Source organism: Neodiprion lecontei, chromosome 6, assembly GCF_021901455.1.
Source record: "Neodiprion lecontei isolate iyNeoLeco1 chromosome 6, iyNeoLeco1.1, whole genome shotgun sequence".
Taxonomy (NCBI): Eukaryota; Metazoa; Arthropoda; class Insecta; order Hymenoptera; family Diprionidae; genus Neodiprion; species Neodiprion lecontei.
This window is the reverse complement of record NC_060265.1, coordinates 17,586,995-17,600,536: the sequence shown is the minus strand read 5'-3', so window position 1 is coordinate 17,600,536 and position 13,542 is coordinate 17,586,995. Positions and strand designations below refer to the sequence as shown.

Below are 13,542 nucleotides of genomic sequence, written 5' to 3'. Positions count from 1 at the left end.
AGGCGATAGGGAGAGAAAGAACGACGCTTCTTAACACTTCGAGTGTATTTCAACACACATTTGAAAGATACGAGCGAAATTTTTCATCATCCAACTGTCGCAGAACGGCAGCGTTATTAGCCGACCCGTTCACTGAAGAATATGTCTTTAGTCAACGGCTGACCATCGAAGGGCCTGGCCGCTTGAGTCTGGAATCGGCAGGAGAGATAAGGTGTGTATTTCTTGTATGAAATGTGAAAGCTAAAATCATTATACATCATATCATGTCATCATACATCATACATCATACATCGTACATCATACATCGTACATCATACATCATCATACATAGTATCAAAGTTCGAAACCATAGTTTGGATGTCGGACGTTCAGAAAGTGACGTCACCAATTCAAAATCAGCTAGCCGAATTCCTCAGTCTGGAAACAACCGCGCAGTAGAGCGGACGGATAAGAGTCGCGCTCCGCAAATTTCGAGTACCGGGTTCTCAACCTCCCGCATCCCGCGCTTCGGGTCCGCTACGTATTTCGAGTACCGGGTTCTCAACCTCCCGGATCCCGCGCTTCGGGTCCGCTACGCGGTGAAACTCGACTTCCAGGATAAGCGCTCCGTGGTTCCTCGTTCGTGTTTATTATTTCAATTCGTTTTTCGCGCAAGCCCATATTCAGTAGCTGTCAGTCCGCTAATAAAATTTCTCGACTTCCAGGATAAGCGCTCCGTGGTTCCTGGTTCATGTTTACAATAAATTATTTCCATTCGTTTTTCGCGCAACCCCAAATTCGGTAGCTGTCAGTCCGCTAATAAAATTTCTCGACTTCCAGGATAAGCGCTCCGTGGTTCCTGGTTCATGTTTACAATAAATTATTTCAATTCGTTTTTCGCGCAACCCCAAATTCGGTACCTGTCAGTCCGCTAATAAAATTTCTCGACTTCCAGGATAAGCGCTCCGTGGTTCCTGGTTCATGTTTACAATAAATTATTTCAATTCGTTTTTCGCGCAACCCCAAATTCGGTACCTGTCAGTCCGCTAATAAAATTTCTCGACTTCCAGGATAAGCGCTCCGTGGTTTCTGGTTCATGTTTACAATAAATTATTTCAATTCGTTTTTCGCGCAAGCCCATATTCAGTAGCTGTCAGTCCGCTAATAAAATTTCTCGACTTCCAGAATAAGCGCTCCGTGGTTCCTGGTTCATGTTTACAATAAATTATTTCAATTCGTTTTTCGCGCAACCCCAAATTCGGTAGCTGTCAGTCAGCTAATAAAATTTCTCGACTTCCAGGATAAGCGCTTCGTGGTTCCTGGTTCATGTTTACAATAAATTATTTCAATTCGTTTTTCGCGCAAGCCCATATTCAGTAGCTGTCAGTCCGCTGATAAAATTTCTCGACTTTCAGGATAAGCGCTCCGTGGTTCCTGGTTCATGTTTACAATAAATTATTTCAATTCGTTTTTCGCGCAACCCCAAATTCGGTAGCTGTCAGTCCGCTAATAAAATTTCTATAACTTTATAATCTTCTCATAATCTTCTTGGTAAAATATGTCGATAAAAAAATTATATCAAACTTTACACATTATTTTTGATTTGTTTCACGCTGAAAATATTTATTAGTATTCGAGGTATAACTCGAGGTGGTTGGCGGTTTTCGTTGGAGGTAGTTAGGGGTGGTTGCAGGTAATCTCGGTGATTCAGGAGGAGGGGGACGAGGATTTGTGCTCGGTGAGTAAAACACTTTTATAATATTTCACGGCAATTGTAATTATATTTTATCTGAAATATTTCAAACTTCTCATGTTTACATTGAATTATTTCAATTCATTTTTCGCGCAAGCACAAATTCAGTAACTATGAATAAGCTCATACAATTTATTATATTATTAATTAATTAAATAATATTCCTATAATATTTAATGGCAATTGTAATTATATTTCATCTGAAATATTACAAACTTGTCACGTTTATAATAAATTATTTCAATTCATTTTTTGTGCAAGCACATATTTAGTAGCTATGAATAATCTTATACAATTTACTATATTATTATTCAATTATTTAATCAATTACTCAATTATATCAATCCTTACACAATATTTTCGATGTGTTCTTATATTGAAAATATTTATTACCATTCAAGGTATAACCTGAGGTGGTTGAAGGTGGTCGGAGGTGGACGAGGAGGAGGACGAGGAGGACGAGGATTTGTGCTGGGTGAGTAAAACACTTTTATAATATTTGATTGCAATTGTAATTATATTTCATCTGAAATATTACAAACTTGTCACGTTTACAATAAATTATTTCAATTCATTTTTCGTGCAAGCACATATTCAGTAGCTATGAATAATCTTGTACAATTTATTATATATTATTAATTAATTGATTAATTACATTAATCCTTACACAATATTTTTGATGTGTTCCTATACTAAAAACATTCATTACTATTCCAGGTATTACCCGAGGTGGTCGGAGGTGGACGAGGAGGAGGACCAGGTGGACGAGGAGAAGGACGAGGTGGACGAGGAGGAGGCGGGGTGGGTCGTGGGAGAGGACCTCTCCTCTCCTCAGAGGAGGGGCGGGGGAGGGGCAGGAAAGGGGGAGAGGTGGGCTGGGAGGGGAAAGGGATGGGAAGGGACGGGAAGGGAAGGGAAGGGGCGGTAGGGGGGAGGGAGGGAGGGAGGGCGGGCGGGCAGGTGGGAGGGAGGGTGGGCGGGTGGGGGGGGGTGGGAGAGAGGGAGGGAGGGAGGGCGGGCGGGCGGGCGCGGGAGGGAGGGGGTGTACTGCTCTATTAACTCTAACGGGCTCGCATTGACATCCGTCCTCCACTCTCTCCCTTCCTCCCTCCCTCCCACCCTCCCTCCCACCCGCCCGCCCTACCTCCCGCCCCCTCCCGCCCCCTCCCCTCCCCGCCCCTCCCCCGACCCCTCCCCGACCCCGACCCTCCCCTATCCCGCCCCGCCTCCTCCCCCTCCCTTCCCGCCTCTTCCCCTCCCCCACCCTTCCCGCCTCTCCCCCTTCCCAACCCCGACCCTTCCCTTCCCCACCCCCTCCCCTCCTCTCCTCTCCGGCGACCCACGCCGCTTCCTCCTCGTCCACCTCGTCCACTTCGTCCTCCTCCTCGTCCAGCTCGTCCTCCTCCTCGTCCACCTCCGACCACCTCCAACCACCTCCAACCACCGCTAACCACCTCGGGTTACACCTGGAATAATAATGAATATATTTAGTATAGGAACACATCAAAAATATTGAGTAAGAATTAATGTAATTAATTAAGTAATTAATAATATAATAAATTGTATAATCTTATTCATAGCTACTGAACATGTGCTTGCGCAAAAAATGAATTGAAATAATTTAATGTAAACATGACTAGTTTGAAATGTGTTATATAAAATATAATTGCAATTGCCATGAAATATTATAAAAGTGTTTTACTCACCGAGCACAAATCCTCGTCCTCCTCGTCCTCCTCCTCGTCCACCTCCGACCACCTTCAACCACCTCGAACAACCACCGATAACCACCTCAGGTTATACCTTGAATAGTAATAAATATTTTCAGTATAAGAACACATCGAACATATTGTGTGAGGATTAATATAATTGAGTAATTGAGTAATTGATTAATTATTTAATTGATAATATAATAAATTGTATAAGCTTATTCATAGCTACTGAATATGTGCTTGCTCGAAAAATGAATTGAAATAATTTAATGTAAACATGACTAGTTTGAAATATTTTAGATAAAATATAATTACAATTGCCAGCAAATATTATAAAAGTGTTTTACTCACCGAGCACAAATCCTCGTCCCCCTCCATCTGAATCACCGCGATTACCCGCAACGACCCCTAACCACCCCCAACGACCACCGCCAACCACCTCGAGTTATACCTCGAATGCTAATAAATATTTTCAGCATGAGAACAAATCAAAAATACCGTGTAAGGTTTAATATAATTTTTGTACCGATATATTTTACCAAAAAGATTATGAGAAGATTATAAAGTTATAGAAATTTTATTAGCGCACTGACAGCTACTGAATTTGGGTTTGCGCGAAAAACGAATTGAAATAATTTATTGTAAACATGAACCAGGAACCACGGAGCGCTTATCCTGGAAGTCGAGAAATTTTATCAGCGGACTGACAGCTACCGAATTTGGGGTTGCGCAAAAAACGAATTGAAATAATTTATTGTAAACATGAACCAGGAACCACGGAGCGCTTATCCTGGAAGTCGAGAAATTTTATTAGCGGACTGACAGCTACTGAATTTGGGCTTGCGCGAAAAACGAATCGAAATAATTTATTGTAAACATGAACCAGGAACCACGGAGCGCTTATCCTGGAAGTCGAGAAATTTTATTAGCGGACTGACAGCTACTGAATATGGGCTTGCGCGTAAAACGAATTGAAATAATTTATTGTAAACATGAACCAGGAACCACGGAGCGCTTATCCTGGAAGTCGAGAAATTTCATTAGCGCACTGACAGCTACTGAATTTGGGCTTGCGCGAAAAACGAATTGAAATAATTTATTGTAAACATGAACCAGGAATTACGGAGCGCTTATCCTGGAAGTCGAGAAATTTTATTAGCGGACTGACAGCTACTGAATATGGGCTTGCGCGAAAAACGAATTGAAATAATTTATTGTAAACATGAACCAGGAACCACGGAGCGCTTATCCTGGAAGTCGAGAAATTTTATTAGCGCACTGACAACTACTGAATTTGGGCTTGCGCGAAAAACGAATTGAAATAATTTATTGTAAACATGAACCAGGAACCACGGAGCGCTTATCCTGGTAGTCGAGTTTCACCGGGTAGCGGACCCGAAGCGCGAGATCCAGGAGGTTGAGAACCCGGTACTCGAAATACGTATCGGACCCGAAGCGCGGGATCCGGGAGGTTGAGAACCCGTACTCGAAATTTGCGGAGCGCGACTCTCAACCGTCCGCTCTACTGCGCGGTTGTTACCCGACTGAGGAACTCGGCTAGCCGATTTTAGATTGGTGACGTTACTTTCCGAACATCCGAAAATTCAAACTTTGGTTTCGAACTGTAATACTAGGTATGATGATGTATGATGTATGATGTATGATGTATGATGTATGATGTATGATGTACGATGTATGATGTATGATGTATGATGATATGATATGATGTATAATGATTTTAGTTTTCACATTTCATACAAGAAATACACACTTTATCTGTCCTGCCGATTCCAGACTCAAGCGGCCAGGCCCTTCGATGGTCAGCCGTTGACTGAAGACATATCCTTCGGTTAACGGGTCGGCTGATAACGCTGCCGTTCTGCGACAGTTGGATGATGAAAAATTTTGCTCGTATCTTTCAAATGTGTGTTAGAATACACTCGAAATGTTAAGAAGCTTCGTTCTTTCTCTCCCTATCACCTTTTTAGGTCTTTAAATCACTACGCTGCGTTAGATACTGTCTCATATACGAAGCATCCATTTCATCTCGTTCAAAATTAGTGCATCCGTGATGTATTACAGTTACTCTGAATTTTTTTCCATCCGAATACTTTTCGAAAAACAATTCTGCTTCTCTACCCAACGTAGATACTTCACTTGCGACTAGCTAGAACAGCGTTTCGATTATATGCCTACGAAAATTCAAGATCGAGAGAGCAAATGAAAAGTTGTTGGAATAATTTTGAATATTAATGTTATGGGATACATCGAACGCGTGTCGAATAGAATCCCATTTCGAAATGAATAATTTTTTTATTTTCATATCATAGCTAATCTAGAAATATCGGTAAATAGGATGGTTGGAGGTGTTCGGAAATGGTAGGACATTCCAAAAGTTAAAGTCGACGATGATCTGGTGCATCAATTTTATCGTTACAGATTTTCTTTTCCCATGAGGCATAGAGTATTCAACAACGATAATGCAGTCCTTAAAATTCATCATTCATCTCTGTCCGGAAAGCTAATTCGCAAGGCGTGGTATTCTAGATATGTCAAAACTAAGCTAGCGGCACGTGTTTGCATTGTTAGAAAAGTACCCGTACTCTACATACACTGTTTCTAATCTGTTGCTACATTTGGTTTAATCCCCATGCTTCCACAGCACGAATAGTCAGAAATGTTTTTTATCATCCATAATAAAATAAAAGAAGTAACAAAGCTTAAATTTATTGTTAAAGCTCTAATGAATACATCAAACTGCGGTCGAATCAATTTATTTATTATTTGCACATGACCTCTGTATATTTGATAAATTATCCCTAAATACATTGAAACGTATGTATTTATAATGAAATATCATGCAATGGGCTGTGTAAACTATAAACTATATTTTCTATCAAATAGCTGCTTTCATGTCAACAGGGCTTTGAGACTCAGTCAAGTTGGATCTCGATTTTTGCCATCGTATGTAGGACATTGGATTACAAGAACAAATGCGAATTACGAAGAACTCCGTATTAGGGATACGGATATTTTAGTTCAAGTATACATATACACAGAAATTCGTATGTGAATGTACTAAAACCTCTGTGTTTATCGTAAAAATCTAGTTTTAAACATGTGTATATATGTATATACACATGCATAAGTATACATATACATATATACGCATACATGTACATAAATAATTGCCAAGAAATTAGAAATACTCACAACTTGTCGCAAATAGAGTAAAACGTAAGGTTAATAATATACGAATTACACAAGCGCACCATAAAACGTGGCAAGGGTAATCCTAGAGCAGTGATTGTATAAACTGAAGAAATATACATTTACATATACATGATATAAATTAATAGTCTAGACAAGAGTGTTTAGAGAGCTTATCTAATTCCGATCTTGTCACAATAGATCATTAACATAATCAATATACGGTTAAAGCTGTATTAGCTACATTCACTATTAGAGATAATATTTTTTACCCATTTTTATAGTAATCTAATTTCTTGTACAACAATTTTTCAAATTTCACGGCAAAATGCCCAACGAGTTCTCGTAGTGCAAATACGAGTCCAATTACCTTACAGATGGCATTACATTGATTTTTGCCTTCTCGCGTCGAGTTATAAATTCAGAGAAATCTCAATGAGAGCTCATTTCTATAAGATTTATTGTAGTGCTATATTCGTAGCTGTACCTGTTATTCTATATTATACATATACTGTCCTTAATTTTAAACACACAGCACAACAATGGCTGAAAACACAATGGCAAGAAGAGAGGAGCAATCTGCATCTTAATAAATCTTTTCTTCTTTATACGTAGCACAGCGATGTCACGTCGGAGGATATGTACTAGTGGATCACTAGGTGGGGCACAGATCTGAAATATAATTATGTTAAAAATCTTCAACATCTCTTACAGAAAGTAGGTACGTTGCCAGACCTTATATATCAACAATGAATATTCATAGAGGCTATATTCATAAATACTTACAAAAGTAAGCTAATATTTTACCCGCAATTGCTTATTAGTGATAACTTGATATGATTATAATTTGGTTTATTACGGTTTACTTATTTTCAAACAATCCTGAAGTTGTATTCCAAGTTTTTCTAAAAATTTATAGCCTGAATAACATTACGAACTTCAACCTCATGATAATAACGGGACTGTGAAATATACAAGTGTTTATCTTGCACGGATTCAAGACAAGGTGAAAGAAATCAACCCACCTTTTAATATAGAGTCCGTTAATAATGTGGGCACCGTTGGACTATCCTCATTAATAGCCTTCAATACTGAAAACAAAACATGTTATTAATTTCGAATGATGTTATTAAGTAATTGTTGGTACTGTTACCAAGAACTTGTAAAACTTACTCTTAATGAGGACTTGTAATGCTTGATTATTAGGTGGGCCAGTGTCCATGTGATAAGGTATCACTGTTGTCAAATACTGTAAATTTTCAATATATTTTTGTCTGGTTAGAAACGTATCTCATAGGTCTAACAAGATTGACAAAGTACTAATCAGACTTTGCTCGTAAATCTAAGATGCCTACCTTGGAATCTTGTATGGATCTATGCTGCGGCAAAGGGCTATTAGTATTTTGTATTTGTTTTTTCTACTTTGTCACCCCCCCCCCCTCCCCCCCCCCCCCCCCCGCACCATGCTGCTATTACTACTACCACTCCTATTTCTACACCTACTCCTGATACTACTTCTTCACCTGATCCCACACCTACTCCTGATTCTACTGATGATCCTACACCAACTCCTGATTCTATTCCTGATCCTACACCTACTCCTGATCCTTCTTAATCAAATATTATAATGATGTTAAACTCACCGAGCACAAATCCTCGTCTTCCTCGTCCTCCACCTCGTCCAGCTCGACCGCCTCCATCCACCGCTAATCACCTCCAACGACTTCTGCTAATCACCTCGGGTTATACCTGGAATAGTGATAAATATTTTTGGTATAAGAACAGATGAAAAATATTGTGTTCGGATTAATATAATGAGTTAATTAATTCATATGTAATAAATTTTGTGAGCGCATTTGAAACTACTGAATATGTGCTTGCGGGAAAAATGAATTGAAATAATTTATTGCAAACATGACAAGTTTGAAAAATTTTAAATACAATGTAAATGCAATTACCAATAAATATTATAAAAATGTTTCACTCACCGAGCACAAATCCTAGTCCTCCATGTCCACCTTGTTCTCCTCGTCTTCTTCGTCCTCTTCCTCGTCCACCTCCGACCGCCTCCAACCACCGTCAACCACCTCTAACGACCACCGATAACCACCTCGGGTTATACCTTGAATATTATGAAATATTTTCAGTATAAGAACACATCAAAAATATTGTGAAGCATTAACATAATTAATTAATTAAGTAATAATATAATAAATTTTATTAGCGCATTTATAGCTACTCAATTTGTGCTTGCGCGAAAAATGAACTGAAATAATTAATTGTAAACGTGACGAGTTTTAAAAAGTTAGATAAATATAATTACAATGGCCATTAAATATTATAATAATGTCATTCTTACCGTGCACAAATCCTCGTCCTCCTAGTCCACCTTGTTCTCCTAGTCTTTCTGGTCCTCTTTCTCGTTCACCTCGATCACCCACAACCACGCCCAACCACCTCGGGTTATACCTCGGAAACTAAGAAATATTTTCATTATTAGAACACCTCAAAAATTTTGCGTTAGGATTAATATCATTTTTCCATTGACAGATTTGACCGAGAAGATTGTGAGAAAATTCTAAAAAATTATAGAAATTTGATTAGCGCATTGCTAGCTACTGAATTACGGCTTGCGCGAAAATTCAATTGAAATAATTCATTGTATACATGACAAGTTTAAAAAATTTTAGATACAATATAATTGCAATTGCCAGTAAATATCATAAAAATGTTATACTCACCGTGCAGAAATAACAACATTGCTGTTTGTTATTGATTTACGTGAAAATAGTTGATTAAAATTATTTATTTTATACTTTCATCGTATACAAGTGGTTGAAAACTGAAAGCAATCAATAATCATATAGCTAAATATTTACAACACTGAAAAAACACTGAAAAAGGTCGATAATAAAATCAGATAATGGAGAAAAAATATTTTCCACGTCGCGCGTCGGTTCAAAGTGGAAACCGGGTTCTTCAAATGCTGCCATATGAAAGATCGGGAAAAGTGCAGATATTTTTTTTTCAAATCAATCAAATACGATAATTTTTAAGCGAAACGTTAATTGTCGGCTGTTTTTTAAATGGGAGATAACTCACGAAGCATCTCAAAATTTCAAAGTGTATTTTAACTCACATTTGGATAGTACAAGAAAAATTTACTCATCATCAATTGTCGCAAAATGGCGAAGATATTAGCTGGCCATTGGCGCCTCACCGCTGGAATCTCGAATTAGCAAGAAAGATGGAGTGCGTAATTTCTGTCTGAAGTGTAAAAACTAAAATTACTTTGAATTGACATATATTTCTATCATCGATGAACTAAAAAACTCAGAAAAATACGTTAAATCACATTCATTTTCGTTCACAATTTTCTTGGTAAAAATCGTTACCTTGTACGTTTGAGCTCGACAATTAATATGATATCACGGCTTTTTTGGTTATTTTGGTACCTTGACAATAGAATGGTACGCGAATTGAAAATAACTATAGTTTTAAAACACCCGCTCGCTAAAGCTCGCTCGGGGTCGGATGCCTAGTGTAACAGGTTTTTGTGCTCGTGCGCTCGCTTACTCGTTGTTAGTATTTTGCCAGATGACATAGTTCTAGGAGAGACTGGGGCACGATGACTTCCCAAAAAATTCTGGTATTTGCTTCACAGTATACGGAATGAACACTGTCTTTGTGCATGTGATGCAAACCGAATCTGGTCGTAAGATTTTTTCTATATAATGCTACAAATCACGTTTACACATGCATGTAAGTATAACGTATTGTGATTTTACGACAGTAAATTTCGTCAAAAAATACCACAGAACAATCAGCTAAGTGCTGATAGATTTGAAACACTGTGCACAGCAATTTTATCTTTAATTGAACGACGTTATTGACATGTATTCCTATGTATACTATGCCAACTACTCACCAATTGCAATTTGTCGATCCTGGTCGTTCGATTTTTTTTCCGATTCAAAATGTTAGCTGAAGCATGCATATTGGTTTGATAGTACAAATCACGACTTTTTTAATAATCAAATTTGTAAACATGAAAACGAGTTCGGAAGGTCAAAAGTCATCAGGTCACGGACCTGGATAGCCAGAACTACGGAGCGCTTTTCCTGGAAGTCGAGTTTCACCAGGTAGCGGACCTGGAGCGCAGGAACCACGGAGTGCTTGTCCTGGAAGTCAAGTTTCACCAGGTACCGGACCTGGAGCATAGAAACTACGGAGCGCTTGTCCTGAAAGTCGAGTTTCACCAGGTAGCGGACCTGGAGCGCAGGAACCACGGAGCGCTCGTCATGGAAGTCGAGTTACTGCAGGTAGTGGACCTTGATCTCAGAAACTATGGGGCGCTTGTTCCTGAAGTCGAGTTGCACCAGGTAGCTGACCTGCATGCGCAGAAACCACGGAGCGCTTGTCCTGGAACTCGAGTTGCACCAGGTACCGGACCTGGAGCATAGAGACTACGGAGCACTTGTCCTGGAAGTCGAGTTGCACCAGGTACCGGACCTGGAGCATAGAAACTACGGGGCGCTTGTCCTGGAAGTCGAATTGCACTAGGGCGCAAACCCGGAGCGCAGGATCCAGGTGGTAGAGAACCCGGTACTCAGAATCTGCGGAGCGCGATTTTCATACGTCCGCTCTATTGCGCGGTTGTTTCCAGACTGAGGAACTCGGCTAGCTGATTTGCGATAACTATAGATCGATGACGTCAAGAGAAAAAAAATTTCGAGTGACGTCACTTTCTGACCCTCCGAACATTCGCCATCCAAACTTTGGTTTCAAACTTTAATGCTATGTATGATATGATGTATGATGTACGATGTATGATAATGTATGATATATGATGTATGATGATATGATATGATGTATAATGATTTTAGTTTTCACGTTTCAGACAAGAAATACGCACTCTATCTTTCCTGCCGATTCCAGACTCAAGCGGCTAGACCCTTCGATGGTCAGCCATTGACTAAAGATGCATTCTTCAGTCAACGGGTCAGCTAACAACGCTGCCGTTCTGCGGCAGTTGGATGATAAAAATTTTTCTCGTACCTTTCAAATGTGTGTTAAAATACACTCGAAGTTTCGAGAAGCTTCATTCTGTCGCTTCTTATTGAAAAAAAATCGCACATAATCACCTTTTTAGGTCTTTAAATCAGGACACTGCATTAAATACTGTCTCATATACGGAGCATCCATTTCATCTCGATCAAAATGCGTGTATCCGTGATGAATTACAGTTACTTTGAATTTTTTGCCATACAAACACTTATCAAAAAGCAATTCTGCTTCGCTATCCAACGTAGAAACAGCGGTTTGATTCATGCCTACGAAAGTTCAAGATCGAGAGAGCAAATGAAAAGTTGTCGGAATAATTATGAATATTAATGTTATAAAATACATGGACGAGCAGGGAGTAGAAAGTGTTTGGAGGTGGTCGGAAGTGATCGGCGGTGGTCGATGAGGACGATGACGATGACGATCACGCGGTGAGGAGGAGAGGGGGAGGAGGAGGAGGACGGGGTCAAAGTTGACGAGGACGACGAAGGTGGTCGGTGGTGGGACGAGGTAGTTGACGGAATTTGGCCGTCCTCGGGGGTTGTGGTAGTTGGCGGTGGACGCGGCGGTCGTCGGAGGCGGTTGGCGGCGGACGTAGTTACGCTTCTTCTCAGGGGGATGATCGAGCTGATCGACATTCCTAAGTCGCAGTCGACAAGTAGTCTTACGTACTCACATTTTACCGACTCAATCTTAAGCTTTCATATCGACACTACTTTGACTGCTACGATTGTCGGTGCGAGCTCGTTAGGCAGAGTCGATAGAGCGAAACCCTCCTACGCTCCCACGTCCACCTGGGCCCAGTTGCTTGACGAAAACTGTTCACAAAAATTTACCCAGGGGTATCCGTCTTTATATTCTACAGTCAACGCTCAGGCTAAGTACTGGCTTGAATTTATCATTGCCAAGAGTGTGTTACTTGGAAGGCGATTGCAGCCAGCAGCATGTCGAAATCGGTAACTTTCTGATGTTCTGCAATAAGTTCTCAACGCTACTGTTGGAATATCTCAGGGAGCGCAAGCGCACGACGATTTTTGGTTGTCACACCAAAGCCCATTAGGGTAACTATCTTTATATTCTTCAGTCAACGGTTCAAAGTACAAATTTTGCAATTCAAAAACAACGCTCAGACCTCAATATCTTCATTTCAAACCGCCTTTGAATGGTGGAAAATCTAATAGATCCGTTAGTTCTGATTGACGATAGACACTCTAATTAAAATAAGCCATCGTAGAGTCAAGTCGAATGCATCTACTAGAGTTTTAACGATTTGGAAGTGATTCGAGATGATGCAATGATGCCTAAATTTTTATATAAAATCCTGTATTTTGTACCTACATATTTATTTTTTAAGAGGTTTTCGTAGCTTTATACGGATATAAACGTTTGATAAATACTCAATGTACGACTATCTTGTAATAAACTTTATAAAAAGTGTTAATCTTTCGCGAACCAATCCCCTTAACACTATGAATTTTCTTACGTTTAATTGTAAGTAAACAGGGATGGTGAAATGTCATTTGAATAACCGTAATCATGTTCTTTCTGTAAGTGCTCCTCTTTGCACCGGTATACTATACTTTTTTTATTAAAGAATTAACAGTCAAACTTTAGCGATATAGTCTTTTGTTAAAGTATTTTTTTTTCGTAACGTAATTTGTTAACACTTCATAAAAGTTCGTGTAAGTTCAGTATTACTTACAGAACTTGAAGGTGAAATCGCATAAACCAACAAAGTAAGTCAATCTTATCAATTTAGTGAAACGAACATTACTTTCGACGTTGATTTTCAAGACGTCACAAAGTTAAGTACCTTTCTTTTGA

General features: G+C 39.5%; 1 long non-coding RNA gene across 1 annotated transcript; it reads right to left on the bottom strand.

Moving 5' to 3' along the window:
* Positions 1 to 7,269: 7,269 nt before the first annotated feature.
* Positions 7,270 to 9,488, bottom strand: LOC124295141. Its single transcript, XR_006905066.1, has 7 exons — positions 9,396 to 9,488; positions 9,014 to 9,131; positions 8,765 to 8,776; positions 8,298 to 8,368; positions 7,828 to 7,903; positions 7,680 to 7,745; positions 7,270 to 7,326 (listed from the first exon to the last, which is right to left on the bottom strand). It is a non-coding gene; the product is annotated as an uncharacterized LOC124295141 (long non-coding RNA).
* Positions 9,489 to 13,542: the final 4,054 nt, after the last annotated feature.